The 17533-nt window shown below is 47.7% G+C and overlaps 2 long non-coding RNA genes across 2 annotated transcripts; one reads left to right on the top strand and one right to left on the bottom strand.

Moving 5' to 3' along the window:
- Positions 1-7517: 7517 nt before the first annotated feature.
- LOC112579178 lies at positions 7518-8987 on the bottom strand. Its single transcript, XR_003103636.3, has 2 exons — positions 8347-8987; positions 7518-7669 (listed from the first exon to the last, which is right to left on the bottom strand). It is a non-coding gene; the product is annotated as an uncharacterized LOC112579178 (long non-coding RNA).
- Positions 7740-13455, top strand: LOC112579177. Its single transcript, XR_003103635.3, has 2 exons — positions 7740-7844; positions 13023-13455. It is a non-coding gene; the product is annotated as an uncharacterized LOC112579177 (long non-coding RNA).
- The last annotated feature ends 4078 nt before the right edge of the window (positions 13456-17533 follow it).

Raw genomic sequence — 17533 nt, 5'->3', positions numbered from 1 at the left:
CTTGCTTCGCAGAAAGTACCTCCTTAAATTTTGTGTCCTGGTCTCCTCCTGCTTGTCTTATGGGCATCCTGGCCCTCTTCATGGAAGAATGGTGGTTTCATTTTCCTAAAAGCAAAACTTTTTGGTAATTCAGATGAGATCAATCACTTTATCCTGTTTTTTATGATGCAAGTGAGTGGACTTGAACTAAACAGTGAGTTTTGTTTGTAAGTGTGTGAGATAGAGAGGATCAAAATGCAGATTTTTCTACATGTAAAAAGAAAATCTTGATTTTATGTTGTCTTACCTTTTTTTAAGTCCCTGTGGACTATCAAAACATCTCCTGTCCTGGCTAGATCCATCCCCGGGGCTGCCAGGTGGCTGCTCCGAGCATTTTCACATCGGCGATCTGTTTCCTGTGGCCCAAGCCCTTCTCCAGACATCTCATGTTCACCTGTCTTATTAATAATTGGCTGCAACCTTTTCAATTTTCCCCTCTAATAGGCTCTCAGAGTTGCGTTACTTATCACTTTATGAGTTCAGTTCATCTAGATTTTTACAGAGTCCTCTAATGCCTTCAGGTAAATTGAAGAATCACCTGAGTAACTTGATGCTAATGAGGGAGGCTTGGAGGCCAGCTCGGACCCACAGGTGGGGCCAGGGTGTTCTCTGGACACCTGACTTCATTGTCTCTAGGCTGCTTGGCAGAATTGCAACATATGTGGCTTTCCCCCAGCAGTAAAAAAAAAAAGTCCTCCTAACAACTCAGCGTCTCCCCCACAAAACAATGAGATCACATTACTGCTCATTTTCTCATTGTCTGCGTGGCACCATATTCATTCACTGATTCACTCTTCTACTTCCTAAGATGCCTTTTTCTGAGTTCAGTGCATCTCATAATTTTAAGCATGGAATTTCTTCTTATCTTTTAGGAAAATATTCCAGGCTTCTTGCCCCGATAGAAATAGTTACCTATATTCAGGAAATTTTTATTCATACCTTTATTGTTGGAGGGAAAATCCCTAGGAACTCTGACTTTGGGGTGTCTATTTTCCAGATTATTGAAAAATAACTGCTTTTTGATTAGCAGTTATGAATCAATGTGAAAAGTATCAAATGTCAGAGTCGCAGCTGTGGGCTGAGGTGTTGGGAAGAGAAAGGTACTTTCCCTCCCTGGGGTTTTGCCTCAGTTAGAGAGATGCTGGACAAATCATCTGGGGGCTAGTTGGCTAGGCAGTTGGATTCCCAGGGGCAGTACCCTTATGAGTCCCCAGTCTGGTCCCAAGCTTCTCAGGGCAAGAAATGATTAGTCACCTGGAATAGTGGGCTTAGAACTGCCTCTTAAAAACTGCTTTATTTTTGGCTGTGCTGAGTCTTTGTTGCTCTGCAGGGGCATTCTCTAGTTGTGGTGCACAGGCTTCTCATTGCAGTGCCTTCTCTTGTTGTAGAGCACAGGCTCTAGGGTGTGCAGGCTTCAGCAGTTGCAGCACATGGGCTCAGAAGTTGGGGCCCACGGGCTTAGTTGCTCCAAGCCATGTGGAATCTTCCCGGATGGGGGATCGAACCTATGTTTTCCTGTACTGGAAGGCAGATGGGAAGCCCTAGAACTAACTGCCTCTTGCTTAATCAAAACCCACATGAAACTGACATGTCAACCCAGAGTTCAGCTAATTCATATTTAATGCAAAGCATGCCAACCACATGGTCAAGAATATGTACAACACGAGGCTCCGACATCTGTCTTTCTTGCTTTGATCCCCAGTGGTAGGGCATCGATCCCTGAGCGCATATTACTCATCGGTCAAGTCATTTTCTTCCCGCTTTCTCCCAACAATACTAAGGAGACAGTGACAATTTCTGGATCTAAAAGTCCCCATGATGATCGTTTCAACTTGGTAGAGACTTCCTTGAGATTGGTCTTCTTCCATGACTTGATGTCACCTTCCTGAGAAATGGGCTTGTCACTTCGAGGGACTGGGCCTGTCAACTTTCTGTAAGCCGCACATACACTGGCCACCCCTGAGAGCCTGTCATTTCTACAGACAGCTGACTGCACCTTGAGAAATGAGGTGCCCTGTGTCACAGGGGGCCTTCCTGAAGGACTGAGCTGGTCTCGATGCTGCCTGCATGGACAGGCAATTTTTACAACTGCCACACCAAAGAGAAGAAATCATACACACGTGTAGACGTATGGCTGAGTCCCTTTGCCGTCCACCTGCAACTGTCACAACGTTGTTAATCGGATATACCCTAATACAAAATAAAAAGTTAAAAAAAAAAGAAACCAGAGCAAACGGAAGGTTCACCTTGCCTACCTTTGCTGAATTTCAGAATCATTTAAGTATAACAGCAAATGCACATTGCACAGAAGCTCAAGATTCACAAACACCACCCTCAACACACACATACGCACACACACGCTTCAACATATGAAAGACGAAGTGAACCAGTGAAAACAAAATTGTGTACTTAAAAACACTGACAGTGCATATAAGCTCTCTCCCCTATAATTTCACAGGGATTCTTGATGACAAAGTTCTCCAAAAAATCTCAATTTAGTCTGAATATTTCTATTAAAAACCCATCTGATAGAAAGATGACATCTCACTTTAGGCTCTAAGTAACATGGCAACATGCATATCAATGCCAGTATGTGTGGGTAGACTTTTCTTGTTAAAACTCTCACAACAGGCAGAGATGATTGATAATAAGATCAACTCTAGATTGTTTCTCTGCAGCTCACCTTCTCATCCCCTCCCCCTGCAAGCACAGGTTGGCTTTCTTTCACAAACACAAAGACTCAAGAGTTAAAAAAAAACAGCATTGGTTAGTCAGAACACTCTCCCCACTGGAAAACCGCCACTGGAGGGGCCAGGAAATGACAATTTTCAGCCCCCTGTGGTACGTGAGTTATAAACCATACACAGTGTCATGTGAAACCAGGGAAATTCATACATTGCAGGAAAATCTCCCCCTCCCCCTGGACTTGTCGTGTTTTGTTCCCTGTGAATCGAATTCCTGTATTTTCCTACGGAGCATCTATGGTTCCCGCCGGAAGGAAACAGAAAACTTCAATTCTCTGAAGGGAAGTACCACATGTGCAGGGTACAGGGCTTGGCTGGAACCCGGGTGCACTTCCTCAGGGGGATCTGCAGGGTTTTCTCAGCTGTGAAAGCAACAAAAAGATAAGCCCAAGGACATCTTTCTCGTTACAAAAAAGCCAGTTCCTTACTGTCTGCAGAAACAGTGAATCCTTAATATTGAAGGGACTCCAGCAATTTTAGAATGAAGCAGCCCCTCCTCTTTTTGAATTTCACTTTTCTCTTGGGTGAGGGCTTCTGATGATTTCTTCAAAAATTTAAAAGTATGCTAAGTCCCTTACATACGACCAAGTTGCGTTCCAAGAGCGTGTTTGTAAGTCCAGTTTGTTTTTAAGTCCAACAAAGTTAGCCTAGATACCCAATTAACACAATCAGCTATACAGTACTGTACTGTAATAGGTTTATAATATTTTTCACACAAATAATACATAAAAAATAAACATTTTTTCATCTTACAGTACAGTACCTTGAAAAGTACAGTAGTACAGTACAACAGCTGGCATACAGGGGAACATTCACATCTTTGAAAGTTCATATGCAGGGGACTTACCGTACAGGTCCCTTGGTATCTGACTGGGTTGGTCTCAGGGTGTCTAAGGATGCTCAAGTCCTTTACATAAAACAGCACACACACACACATGCACATCCTCCTTTAAACTTTAAACTTCTCTAGAGTAGTTATAGGGGTTCCCTGATGGCTCAGATGGTAAAGCATCCGCCTGCAATGTGGGAGACCTGGGTTTAGTCCCTGGGTTGGGAAGATTCCCTGGAGAAGGGCATGGCAATCCACTCCAGTATTGTTGCCTGGAGAATCCCCATGGACAGAGGAGACTGGTTGGCTACAGTTCATGGGGTCGCAAAGAGTCGGACACAACTAAGCGACGAAAGCACTGCAGAGTAGTTATAACACCTAATACAATGTAAATACTATGTCAGTAGCTGCCTACATGGAACAAATTCAAGTTTTGCTTTTTGAAACTTTCTGGAATTCTTTTATCCCCTGAATATTTTTGATTTGAGGTTGGTGGAATCTGAGGACCCAGAACCCGTGCACTAGAATAGGTCACTGGGTTTGTGGCTCCATTTGTCTCCTTCTATTGCGAAATAAAACCACATTCTGCTGGTTTCAGTAGGTAAGAGCAGAAATGACTGGATGGAACGCCCGTCAGCCCATGCGATTTGAAGAGACATAGTCTGAATCCTCAAATACTTTGAAAATTAAAACAAAAATTAGAATAGCAGGAAATACTGCATCAGAAGCCACAGAACACTTTAATATTAACCTGTGTGGCTGGTGTAGGTGTGCAAGACGATGGATTCATCTCTAATGTGTTTGGAGATAGCGCCCTTCCGTAAATATAAACAGTTCTGAGTCCCTCTTCTATAGAATCCAGTTTGGTCTTAACAGTTCTTCATGGTCAAGTGTGTTCGTCATTTTATTTTTCGGTTTCAATTGAAGTTCGTAAACTGAAACAGCCATCGCCCCATTTCAGCTATAGGACTTTTGGGAAGTTATTCACACCCTGCACCTCTTTATGTATAAAGTGAGGGTAATAATAGTATCTTCCTGTGAGGGTGCTTCTCTACTGATTAATTTAATGAATAACACTGCGCATCCCGGAAGTGTCAGAATGGGTCCGAGAGCAACATTTAGCATGTGTCCCATCCATCCTGCTGGGTTTTGTTGCTCAGGGAGAAAAATGAATAAGTAAGCAAACAAACAAACAAAAAAGCAATTGATGTTAAGAGTGATGAAGGAAAACAGGGTGATTTGTTTGAAAAAAGGTCTCTGTGAGGTGGGGACATTTGAAGAGTGAAAAAAATTAGCTAGGCAAAGGCTAGATATTCCTGGTGGAGGGAGGAGCATGTGCAAAGGCCCTGGGGTACAGACACTTTTGAAGGTTGAAGAAACTGAACACCGCCCTCTGGGTTGGAGGACAGTGCTGGGGGCCATGGGAAGCACTCAGAGCTCAGTTCTGGAGCACTCTGGGAGGCCCCTGGAGGACTTTACTCAAGAGCCACACTTGACCTCACTCACAATTTAAAAAGCCCTGGAGGAGGAAATGGCAACCCACTCTAGTATTCTTGCCTAGGAAATCCCATGGACAGAGGAGCCTGGTGGGCTTGCACATTTTACAAGGAGCTCTCTGGCTCCTGCTGTGTGAAGTGAAGACTGGGCAAGGAGTGGAAGCCAGAGTTTCCTTTGTAAGCATTAAATGAGATAATGAATGTTTGGCATTTGGTGCAATACTTGACGCAAAGTAACTGTCCAGTTGATGTGACTGATTGCTATTAGCAATTATTACCAGTGTTAATAGCACTAATGCTTCAGTTTGACATCATAGTCTGATGCTATACATTCAAATGTACACCTAAAATTAAATGTCCTCTCTGATTTTAGTCACTACCATGCCAAAAAGAATTAAGTCAGGAGTTGGGCCATGAGTTTATCCACCTACCTGAGTCTCAAAGCCAATGTTGATTCCTAAACTGTTTATGATTGTCCATATAATTAGCTGCATGTGTTGAAGGTCAACTTTTTAAGAAGAAAATTCGTGAAACATTTTTCACTAATTAAATTACTATACCAACCTAAAAAAGAAGCCACTTCTTGAAAACACTATTTTTCAGAAACGCAAACTGACTCCTATGAGGTCTGCTTCTGACCTGAGGGCTTCCCTTGTGGTAAAGAATCCCAGCTGGTAAAGAATCTGCCTGCAATGCATAAGACCCCAGTTCAATCCCTGGGTTGGGAAGATCCCCAGAGAAGGGAAAGGGTACCCACTCCAGTATTCTGGCCTGGAGAATTCCACGGACTGTATAGTTCATGGGATGGTAAAGAGTGAGTGACTGACTTTCACTTTCACTTTCTATGAGTGGGGAGAATGTGTATCTGGAAAACCAGCCTCTCTGCGCTACATCTCCAGCTTCAGGAAAGGACCTGTGTTGGCTGCAGAAAATCAGGATGTGTGTTCTCCATTCAACTTGCTCTCTGGTGGGCTTCTAGTGCTCATGGCCATCTCCTCTCCTAGGGGCTTCCCAGGTGGTTCACTGGTAAAGAATTCGCCTGCCAATGCAGGAGACGTGGGTTTGATCCCTGGATCAGGATGATTCCCTGGACAAAGAAATGGCAACCCACTCAAGTACTCTTGCCTGGAACTCCCATGGACAGAGGAGCCTGGTGGGCTATAATCCTTGGGGGTCCCAAAGAGTGGTATAAGCCTGAGCGTGAATAATGACGGCCATTTCTCACCTTCCAGACATGGGCAGGGCTGGTGAGCTTGGAGTAACACTGTGGACCCTCGCAGGCTTCTCTAAGGCTCAGTCTTAAATCTATCAAATGGTGTGGTAAGTGTCTTCCTTTTAAGGCTGTGAAGACTTACAGAATTCATCAAAGTGCTTCCATAGCGTCTGACACATAAAAAGAGCTCAACAACTAACCGTGGAGGCAATTATTGTTATTTGAAGACCAAAGTCCCCTTCCCCTTATTCCACCGGCTTAATTCCAGATAAAAAGGATGGTTCTAGTTTTTAAAGTAGCACTGCCTTGGCGATTAGAAAAATTTTCGTGATGACATTTTATCTCTGACCCTAGTTTGACCTCTGAGCTAAGAGGATACCAGGAACGGAGCCTCCGGGGAACTGGTTCCAAGCTGTCCAATCTAAAGTCACAGACTCGCAGCTTTGTGGGAGGCGGCCTCCAAACCTGGCTGGAAATCGCACTTGTAACCTGGGAGTTTGATAAGCCGAGGGGCCGGGGGTTTCAGTTACCGGCTCCTCCGTTTTTCTAACCGGCAGTAATTACCTCCGCAATGCTCCGATGCTAAACAAAGATGCTGCTCGAGCGCGATTTTCTCAGGCACAGGTGCCAGCTGGTACCTCGCCGGGCAGCTGACCGCCCGGGCGCTCCCAGGCGCGTTCCCGTTCCCGGGGCCCAGCCCCTGCCCACCAGAGCCAAACAAAGACAGCCCGGCCTCCCCGTCCACCCCGCCCTTCCCCCCGCGGCCTGGAGGAGCCCCGTCCCTCCTTCCAGCCCTCCCTCCTCCCCCGCCCCTCCCTAGCCCTTCCCCTGCTGCCCTCCCTCCCTCCCACTGGTGGTTTCTTCCTGCAGCAGAAATCCAGGAAGCCGCCCCCCACGTTTCCTCTGCCCGCAATTTTCTCCAGGGCCTAACTCACACCCGACTCGGCTTGATCTGGGGTTCCCTTTTCTCTGCCCCAGGAGGACCCCAACTCTGGGAGTGGGGGCTTACTAGAGAAGGTGGCTTATTTTTGAGTCTCATTATTGACCTTTGATCAGCATCACGGGAAAAAAAAAAGCGTATTTGAGGACAAAATTACAGAAGAACAACTGTGAGGCTTGTGTGTGTCTCTGTGTCGTACACACACACACACACACAAAGCCCCTTTACACGTTGGTCAATAGAGCTGCAGAATGAGTGGTTTTTCGGTAACTTTAATCTCCTAATTCATTGTGTCTGCGGTGCGGGTTGCAGAGCTGAAAGGGTGTAACAGCAGGCCGGTCTGGCACACAAACACATTTAAATGTGACCGGGTGGGGGTTGCCCACCTTACGAAGAGTGGTTGAAACGCTGCCAAGAAAACAAAACAAAAACAAAACAATAGGTGGGGTGGTTGAGGGCTGGGGGGGGGGGGGGGGGTCGGAGTTGCAGTTTGTCCGCAGTGCGGAGGCTCCTTTAATCCCGCCGGCTCCGAGGCTGCCGGGGGTCACGGCCCAGCTGCTCGGCAGGAAGGACAAAGGGCAAGGTGGGCGCCCGGGGCTGGCGGCGGGGCGCTGGGCGGGCGCGACCGAGGCCCGGGTCTGGGCGCCCACCGCGCGCCGCCGCCGCTGACCTTGACTTGTCCCTCCCGCCACGGGCGCGGGAGGAGACCCGGGCCAGATGGGCGTCCCGCGCGTGACGCCCGCCTCCGCCCCCGCGCCCTCGCTCAGCTGTCGCCGGCCGCTCGGGGCCCCCGCGCCGCCCCCACACCTGCCTGCCCCGCGCGCCCCTGCGGTCCGCAGGCCCGGCCCACGCTCGGGGATCCCCGCCAACAAAGGCAATCGGGGTTCGGTCGGCTCGGGATCGCCGTCCCCTGGGTCCCGGGGGGGCCCTGGACTCGTCGCCCCACGGGGGCCTCAGTGGCCCCTGCCAACCGCATGCCCGGACCACTGAGGACACCCGCGTCCTGCGAGTCCCTGGAGACGCCCCGCACAGGGCCTGGCCGGAGGCGGCTTGGGGAGATCCATAATTTATGATGTTGTTCTTACCGGTCTGGTTTGGGATTTCACAAGCCTGGCCTGTTTTTTTTTTTTTTTTCCCCATTTGTTGCTTCCGTCTGTGCTTTCGGAGACAACGCGGCTTCCCCTCCCCAAGACAGTAGTTACCTTGTAGAATTCTTGTGATAAGAAAGAAAAAAGTAGTTTACACCTGAGGCGTTGCCCAGGGGGGTAAGAGGAGCCCAGGTAAGGGGGCGGGGCTGGAGGAGCTGGCGGGGTCCCTTGCGGACCTTCCCCTATGTCACCCCAACTAGGTAGGATAAAACCCTCTTTTTCCAGAGTTGGGGTGGGAGGTTCCTGTTGAGAAGTCGTGAGAACAGATCCTTCGCTACTTTCACTATTAATACCAGTCCTTTTCCTCATTTGTAACTAAACCTCTGGGCCCTGAGTGGTTTTTTTTAGCACTGCAAGCCCGCAGAAACGTTGATGGTAGGCAAGATAGAAAGGGGTTAATTGCTCCCCCTTGCACCCCGACCTGGCACTGACCCCAGCATTGCAGCCAGGCAATCTCAGGTGCTCCTAACTCAGGATACATCGAGGGGACCCTTTGGCAAAGGCTGCTTCTGTTCTGAAAATTCCTTAAATTGCTGTCGTGATTGGGGAAAGATTTATGGATTTCCTCAAGTCTTAGTGCAATAAGTGAGTAAATGATAGCTACAACAAAGGACCCCACAGTAAGTTGGGGGAAGTCCTTTTTCTTGTTCCCTTTCCTTTAAAAAAAAATTCTTGAAACTTATTCTAGGCCCCTTCTTTTTCTCATTTGAATTCAGTGTTGCTAAATGGACATGGGACCAGAGAGGGCCTGTTGCCAATGCTTTTTCTGAGACTGGAGCCTGCAAAGACCTGGCTGAGGGGGGCTCTGAGGAGGTTGGATCCCTGAGGCCCCAAGCCTGGGGCCTGGGAAGAGCCTCGAGCTCCAGAGCCTGCCTGTAGCTGGGTCATTTCGTGGTTCACAAACGACAAGGCAAGTTGAAGCCACAGTCGCTGTGGTTCTAGGCAACCATGATTAGTCACACAGTCAGTGACCCAGTTATGGCACACCCTCTTTTAAAAGGACATTCGTCCACATCTTGCTACCTTAAACGCAGAAATGGTTCATGGATACAAGGAGGATGAGGACTGCAAGGGACAGGGAACTGAAACTCAGGTTGTAGAATCATATAGGCCAGGGGCTAGGCTTTCTGAAAAGGAGAAGCTCTGGGGTGTGACTTTTAGGACAAGTTGAATTGCACTGAGCGTTGACGACAGAGTGTTTTCCAACTCAGATATGGTCTCTGAAGGAAAGGGAGGCAGGGAAAGAAAGAGTCACCTCCTGAGCATTGACTTGGCTTATAGGTTCGTGGCCATCTGTCACATGAAGGTGGGGAGACAGGAAGAGGAAGAAAAGCCCTACATATGGAGGCTTGTGTGGGTTTTTGCTTTTAAAAATAGCATTTCTTTTTAACCACAGAGGCGTAGGAACTTGTAAACATGAATCCCCAACAATAGTAAACAAATTCTAGGTTCTTTCATCTGAAAAGTAAGTAGAGCAAGTGTCTCTCTGGTCTCTCTCTCTTCTCTTTTTACAAAGGGAAAATGCAAAACAAAAATCCCCCGTCCTCTTAAAGGCTTCTTTGCTGGTGAGTGTTTGTCCAGGAACAAGCAGTCTTTTATTCGAATGGTCTCCAAAAGTTCATAAGCAAAAAAAAAAGTGTCCGATGTCTGGTTACCCACAATACAGTCTCTGGCTACATAGTGGAGCTTTTCTGTCCTGAATTTGTGATCTGCTATCAGAGTCCTTTAATTTCTCTGAACAGAAGGCTCTTTGGGAGAAGAAAGCTTGGGGGTGGGGGAGCCACATCGCAATCAGTCTTTTCTTTTCTTTTCTTTTTTTTTTCGTTTGCTGTTTTCTTCCAGTCAGTGAGGAGTGCTGGAATTCTTCTGATCTTTCCCAGCATCTTAGTGAACTGAGGGCCATGGAAGGGTTAAGCCAGGCTGGGGCAGGTTTCCCTGCTGGCCTATTTTCCTGGGGTGGAGCCGCTGGCCAGGCATCACCTAGGAACTCTTCATGAAAAGGAGCCGCCCTGCTCCTGACTGATGCCCTTTATCTCCTCCGGAGCTCTTCCTTTTACTGCTCGTTTTATACTATCTTCAGTAGAACCATCTTTTTAAAGTCATAGGTTCCCTTTAACTAAGGGAAGTTTACAGATGTCCCTGACATCCCGAATGTAGTATCTGGTGAGATGAAAGAGGCAGACGATGAGGGAGAAGATGGACAGTCATTTTGAGAGATCGGCAGAAATAATTACTGTAGCTGAATTACAACTGCTTAGAAACAAATCATCGGTTGCATTTGACCACTTGTTGTGGGTCAAAGCTTCAATGCAAATAAATTCAGCTTGATATCCTTTGATTGAGCAGCCCTGACCCCAGCCGGGTGCTTTCCTCGGTGCCAAGGATACGGAGAGGCAAGGTACACCAAGACTGCGCTCTCACCGAGCTTACATTCTGTGGGGGAGAGACAGCTAAAAGGTACACTTTTAAATGACTTCTGGATAGGAATGAGAGCTTTGAAAATAGTAACATCGGACAGAGGGAAAGACCTCTCTGTGTTGCTGATACATTTGAGCAGAGATCAAGACCAGGCAATGCATGAGACGTGGGTTTGATCCCTGGGTCGGGAAGATCCCCAGGAGAAGGGAATGGCTATGCACTCTAGTATTCTTGCCTGGAGAATTCCATGGACAGAGGAGGCTGATGGGTCCATGGGGTCACAAAGAGTCGGACACGACTGAGCAACGAACACACAAACATGCAGTGGTGCAGAGAGGGAGGAGAAATTTTAGGTATGCTAAAACTAGTAACACTAAATATATTATTAATTTTGTTCTCTGGCCTCATCTCCCACCTTCAGGATTTGTATCAGATCCTTAAAAGGTGTAAGTTTTAACAACGAGTAGAAGAGCTGGTTCACTAAACTGTCTTTACAATACGTTGTTAAAGAACCTAATCCATTCATTCCTCCAATCCTTCCTAAGCATGTGCTGTGGGCTCAGTGTTGGGGATGTGCCTACATGGAGCTTACAGTCAAGCAGGGAAGACAAATCATACAAACGGAATGACCAAGAAGGTTGGTAGGTGCCCTGGGTGGTCAGAAGGTCACAGGACCACACACTGGGGTTCCTTAGTCTTGTGTCTTGAGAGTAGGAGCCAGCCAGTAGAGGAAGAGTTCCATGCAGAAGGAAACAGAATTCAGGGAAGTCCCTCAGGCCGAGAAGCACTACATTTTTGAGGAAGCGAAAGAGGTTCAGCCTGGGCAGAGTGTGCGTGGGATGCTGAAAGGCAGGACAGGCGAGGATGCATGGCCAGGCCATCGCAGGCTGTGCTCCAGAGTTTTGATTTTACCCTAAAAGGCAAAGGAATGCCACTAGAGGGTTTTACATGCCTCTGTGTATGTGTGTGTGTTGTACCCGCAACAACTGGGACTTGAGCATTAGAAGGGAATGGCTACAGGAAGTTGCTGCAGCTATCAGATTCCAGGAGATGGAGACTGGACTAGGGCAGAGTAGTGGAGGGGCAGAGAAACGGGTGGATCTGATCCATATATGAGACAACTTGTAATAGGTTGAATGTGGGAGACAAAGGAGAGGAAAAAAGTCGAACTCCTCGGCTTCTGACTTGAATATCTGGGAGGGTATTAACTTGTTGAGTCTGGGAACACCTGGGGAAATGCAGATGAGAAGTGGACAGGTCTGCTTGTATGCACGCAGGGTTTGAGAATCCTGAGAGATATCCACAGGGACCTGAGCCTGAGGACACTGGTCATCAGTGGTGAATTGAGACAATCATTCTGATAATTTGTGTGTTTATAATCTGTTGTGGTCTGAGACCTTTCGGTCATAAGGAAAGGGATTCAGTTAAGCTTGCTCAGATAGCATGTGGAACTCTTGGCACACAGAGGGCTTCCTGGGGCGTGTTGCTCATGGGACAGCTGTGGGGATGGGCACAGCTCTGCCAGACGGCAGGGGGTGATTCGGCCACTATTGCCTTCATTTCTTCCTTGCTTCCCCTGTGGACCAGCTTCTCTGCTCATGGAGGGGCCTCCGTCCGCCAAGTCCTTGCTCTTTATAGAGCTGGCTCCTGCTCTTGCCCCCAGCAGAGCAGCATCTGAGCTGAAAAGCTTATGATCATTATATGTCACCATAATTTATACACCTCTGTATTCAAATTCTTGAGAAGAGAGGATCTGATTGGCATTTAGAAGTTAAGAGCATGGTGGCTTTTGGTCAGGTGACCATCCTTGGTCCAAGCAGTGACAGCAATGTGTGTGTGTGTGCATATGTATGTCTGTGTGTATATGTATCTATATGTGCATGTATATGTGTATATGCGATGTGCATATATATATGTTCTTGCATGTCTCTCTGTATGTATGTGTGCATATATGTGTATATATGTGTGCGCATGTGTGTACATATCTGTATATGTGTAATGTATGTATATGTACCTGCATGTCTCTCTGTGTATATGTGTGTGCATATGTGTATCTGCTGTGGGGGTGATTTTGTGTGAGAGAAGTGGTCAGGCCAGTCGCCCTGTCAAATGGAAGACAGGCTGGACAGATGTGGGTACGCTGTTTACTTGTCTCATCGAATGTTGATTCTGCTGCTCTTCTGTGTCCCATGCAGCAAGCAGGAAGACAGAGCCTGCGCAGCGAGAGCAGGACTGCACGTTTCCTCTCCCATGAGGCCTTGGGTGATGTGGAGTTCTGAGAGAGCCCCGGTTCCTGCTCTGTAAATTCAGAGATCCTGCCTGCCCAGCAGGAGAGGGGATGGAATGAAGCGGCACTGTGGATGGCTGGCAGTGGGGGGAGACACCCGGTGGCTGTCCTCCCTTCCTTTATGCTTGTTCAAATCACCCTTTTCCCAGAAAACAGGAACAGTACTTCCATCACATTTTTGTAGTAATTCCTCTGTGTAAGTGTGAACAAATGTTTATAGAATGATCATATATTTTACACCATTAATAAGTACTTGTAACTACTCCATAACATTTTGGAAAACAGAACCAGAAAAAAAATCATTCACCCACAATCTAAATAAAAACACATAAACCACTTGATTTATTTCTTTTCAGCTTTTCTTCTAGGCATCTTTTTTTTTTGTTGTTACATACACGGAATCCTAATTTACATACACTAAAATGTAGTGTTTTATGATGTTTAAACATGAATTACTTGCATAATGAAAGACATATACTTTAAAACTGTTTTAATTTTCATAAATCTAGAATCCACATTGGCATCTCACTCTAATTTCCTCTGTTTGGTCCAGAACATCTCGCACATGGGGCATTGTTGAGTTAGAACTGTATTTATTTCTACCAAATTACAAATATATTCCAGGCAAGAACTATGCCCCTTCAACTGTACTTGGATATGTTAGATTTAATGCAGGGGTAATGAGGCCAAGCCAGAGGTTTCATGCTCACAGGAGTCAATTAGCCTTACTCACTACTATGGCCACAAGTTTCACCCCAATCTTGGTTTTCTACCTTACAAATGAATGGCAGGAGTCACCAGGGAGACTGAAAGAGAACGCAGAATGTTCAATGCAAATCTATTACCATTACTAGGCAGCCAACCTAAAGACTTCTTTTTTCAACCATTAGGTGAACTTGGGGGCTTCCCAGGTGGTGCTAGTGGTAAAGAACCTGCCTGCCAATGCAGGAGATGCGGGTTTGATCCCTGGGTCGGGAAGATCCCCTGGAGGAGAGCACTGCAAAGCACTCTAGTATTTTTGCCTGGAGAATCCCATGGACAGAGGATCCTGGCAAGCTACAGTCCGTGGGGTCTCAAGGAGTTGGACACAAGGAGTTAGCCTGCCCGCATGCAAGTGAACTTGGGCAGAAGAATGCCGAGTAGGTACAATTAGAATATTTCATGTTGGACAGTTGCTGGATTCTAGTATGAAAATTACAGATCCTGCTAGAACAAAACCAGTCCAGACCCATCTCTTTTTCAAGGATGGTACCTGAAAAATATCTCTCTAGCCTCACAGAAATAGGGGTTGGCCTCTTCAAACAATGATGGAAACCAGAGAATTCTTGTAGCACGTTCTCTTTCTTTAAATTAGTTGGAGTTAGTAATTCTGAGAGAAATCTAGTTACTGGTTGGAGAGATTTGAAAAAATGCCCATTCTCTTGTTTTACTCGAAGTTATCTTAGAGCAGATACAGATTTTCAAAAATTCCATTTGAGAAAGCTGCATCAATGTGATTGGGGAATTTTCTACAGTGATGCTAAATGTATGTCTCTGGACATCTGCATGGAGTTTTAAGAGCCTTACCTCTACAGCGATGCACTTTCTGTGCACTCATGTGCTTTCTTTTCAAAATGACTTGTACACATACCCTCACTGCTTGCAACTCCATAGAGAAGATGCAGGCTGTCGAGACATTCACGTGTGGGCCCTGGTGACCTCTTCAACCCCGGCAACAGGGGTTTGTGCCGCATTGTTTTAATTGTGAAGTCTGAAGAGGGCAGGGATCTTAGCTCTTCTCTGTGATGGCTGCTCATCAACAGATACACGTCTGTCACGTGGGTTTAGTCTCACATGAAAAGGGAACATTTCAACCACCAAAGCTCTCGGGCTGCTTTTTGTAGCTTCTGAATTTTTTACTCCAAAGTCTCCTTTCTCCCCTTTGCAAGACCAGCCTCATGGTTTGGGCTCAGAGCTTGCCTTAGAGGCCCGGTTGAGCACTCTTTGATATCTTGCTTGCCTGTTACCACATCCCTGGCATCAAATGTCCTTATTGATTTGTTCCTGATTGGTCCAACCTGGAACAAGATCGGCTTCATAGACAGGACATCTTGTGGTCTGAAATAGGAGGTTTGTTTCAACAAGCCACTCCTAACCATCATCCGCCCCAGGGAACTAAGCAAAGGCAATTTATGAATTCCTTCTTGGTGGTCTCGCTGGGGACCCTTCTCTCTCCTTCTAATGACCACCTTCTAGTGTCCTCTTGCCTCTTTCTCCCACTGCTTACAAACAAAAGCCCCCAAATAATATTCACTGAACTCTCAAGTCATTCCCTGGGCCCTTGAATCAGACTGAACTGTGTCATTCTAGCTGTTCATAGAGTGTAGGATATTGGGAAAAAAAGTACCATTGTGTAAGATAAGGAAAAGGTCAGAGAACCGAAAAGACAGCAACTGTATGGGTTGGGATTCTCCTTTTCAGCTATAAAAAAGCATAAATGAAGGAAGGATCACAAACTTGAAGATGTGGCAAATGAGCAGAATACCAGGGTTTTGTTTTTTTTAAGTGACATTTCGCTTTTCCCAAGAATGCCAACATGAAGGTTTACATATTTTTCGTGTCAGCTCTACTCCCAGGCACCTTTGTTTTCCAGCCTGCCTGTGTGCCTCCCCTTAACAGCTGGACTCATCACCATCCCATTTTTCTATTGGTTGTGACTGAAGTAGCTTGAGGTCAATTATTTCCCCAGCAATTGACAAAGAGTCTTGACGAAGAGGAAAGTGACATTGTCCCTTGAACAACACTGCCCCCTCCTCCTCCCCCTGCCCTCCTGGTTGAGAGGCGGGCAGACTCTTTTTGCTAGGAGCCCAGCGGGGCAGTGGCGGTGGAGTCTGTGGAAGTGCGTGGGTGACATATGGCAAGTGGAGAAAATATTTATATTCATGGGGACAGAGCAGGAGATCCAAAGAAGGTCATACCACAGAGATTTCAAGCAGGAGACAGACGCACAGACTTGATACTCTGTCTTTGGTTGGACACGACAGAGAATTTAAAGGAAGAGTTTCCTTGCTTTCGCTGTCATCTTTGCACTTCTAAACAATCTGAATTGTGGACTGTTTGAAAAAGGGAATATCCTTTGTGCCTAAGCTCCAAGAAACGATCACGGGGGCCTTCCCGGGCCGCTGCCACCGCCTTCCCCTCCTCTGCCTCTGCTCCCGAGACCACAATTCAAAGCCACTTTCTCTGGTTCTTGTGCTTGGGCCGGTAGGAGTTTCTTCCCTGGTTTTGATTGGGAGGCCAGTTCAAAGAGGGCATTTGGGCAAATGGTTCTTGGGGGGAGGTATAAATAATTAAAGGGTGTTAGATTACTCTCTGATGAGACACCAGAAACCTCGCGTCTTCTCCAGGGCTTTCCAGCCGGCGTTTTGCGCCACAGCTTCCGAAGAAAGCTAAAGCCGTGCTGTTGTCCAAGCGCCCGTGGGGCCCCGAGCAGACGCTCCTCGGCTCCCCGCGACCCTCAGACACGTGGACTGACGGACACACGTGCGCCTCTCTCCACGCCCGCCTTGCGGCTCGCGTTAAGCGCAGCGGACTTGGACTTGCGTGGAGAGTCAGGACCGCGAGGGGGTCAGTTCCCAGATCGCTGTCACAAGGGAGGTGTGAACCCGGAGGACCACCCTCACCCCCAACACACCCCGCGAGCGGACACTTAACTCTGGTTTGCTTCCAAGCATCTTACTCTCCACTCCTCTCCCAACCCCCCATTTCCAGTTTCAGGCGGGGGATGGGTAGTGATGGTAAGAGGGGGTACAGGTGCGTCTGAGTCCTGGCTGGGGAGGGGTCCCCCCGGGGTCCCCTGGTGAAGCTGCCCGTAAACAGTGCGCCATGCTTAATGGATTCTTGCAGATAAAAGAGCCCGGCTACCTCACTTTCCCATAATGGCCCCTGAGGCTAAGGTCTTCAAGAGGAAACCCTGGGATTGTTTTACAGCGCATTGGGGGTGGGGGGCCGGCTGGTCGGGAGGGGGAGGTGGCCGCTGCTTGTTAACCCTTCCCCTCCTGGGGCCACTCAAGCCTGCCCGCCTGGCCCGGGCTCCCAGAAGCAGAAACCGGAGGGAAGAGAAAGCGATGATGGAAGAGGCCTTACTCCCTTCTCGGTCTTCTTTCCAAAGAACTTCCGAAAGAGGGAAAGGAGGGAGGGGCTGCAGTTTTGAGAGTCAGGTCAGGGGGACGTTTCCCGGGAGCCCCGGGCTGACCCCTAGCATCCACGCGTGGATGCGTGATCCACGCAGCGCCTCTGGGTCCCAGACCCCTGGAGGGGGACCCCAGGAAGGCCTCTCCTCGCCAGCATCTCGCCCCCGGCGGTGGGAGGGCAGTTTCTGGACCACTTTGGAGACCCAGTTCTTCAGGTGTGAGCACGGTGTACCCCGCCGCCTGGGCG

The sequence above is a fragment of the Bubalus bubalis genome, chromosome 15, assembly GCF_019923935.1.
Source record: "Bubalus bubalis isolate 160015118507 breed Murrah chromosome 15, NDDB_SH_1, whole genome shotgun sequence".
In the NCBI taxonomy this organism is placed as follows: domain Eukaryota; kingdom Metazoa; phylum Chordata; class Mammalia; order Artiodactyla; family Bovidae; genus Bubalus; species Bubalus bubalis.
Note: the sequence above shows the minus strand (reverse complement) of the source record. Positions and strands in the feature narration are given on the sequence as shown.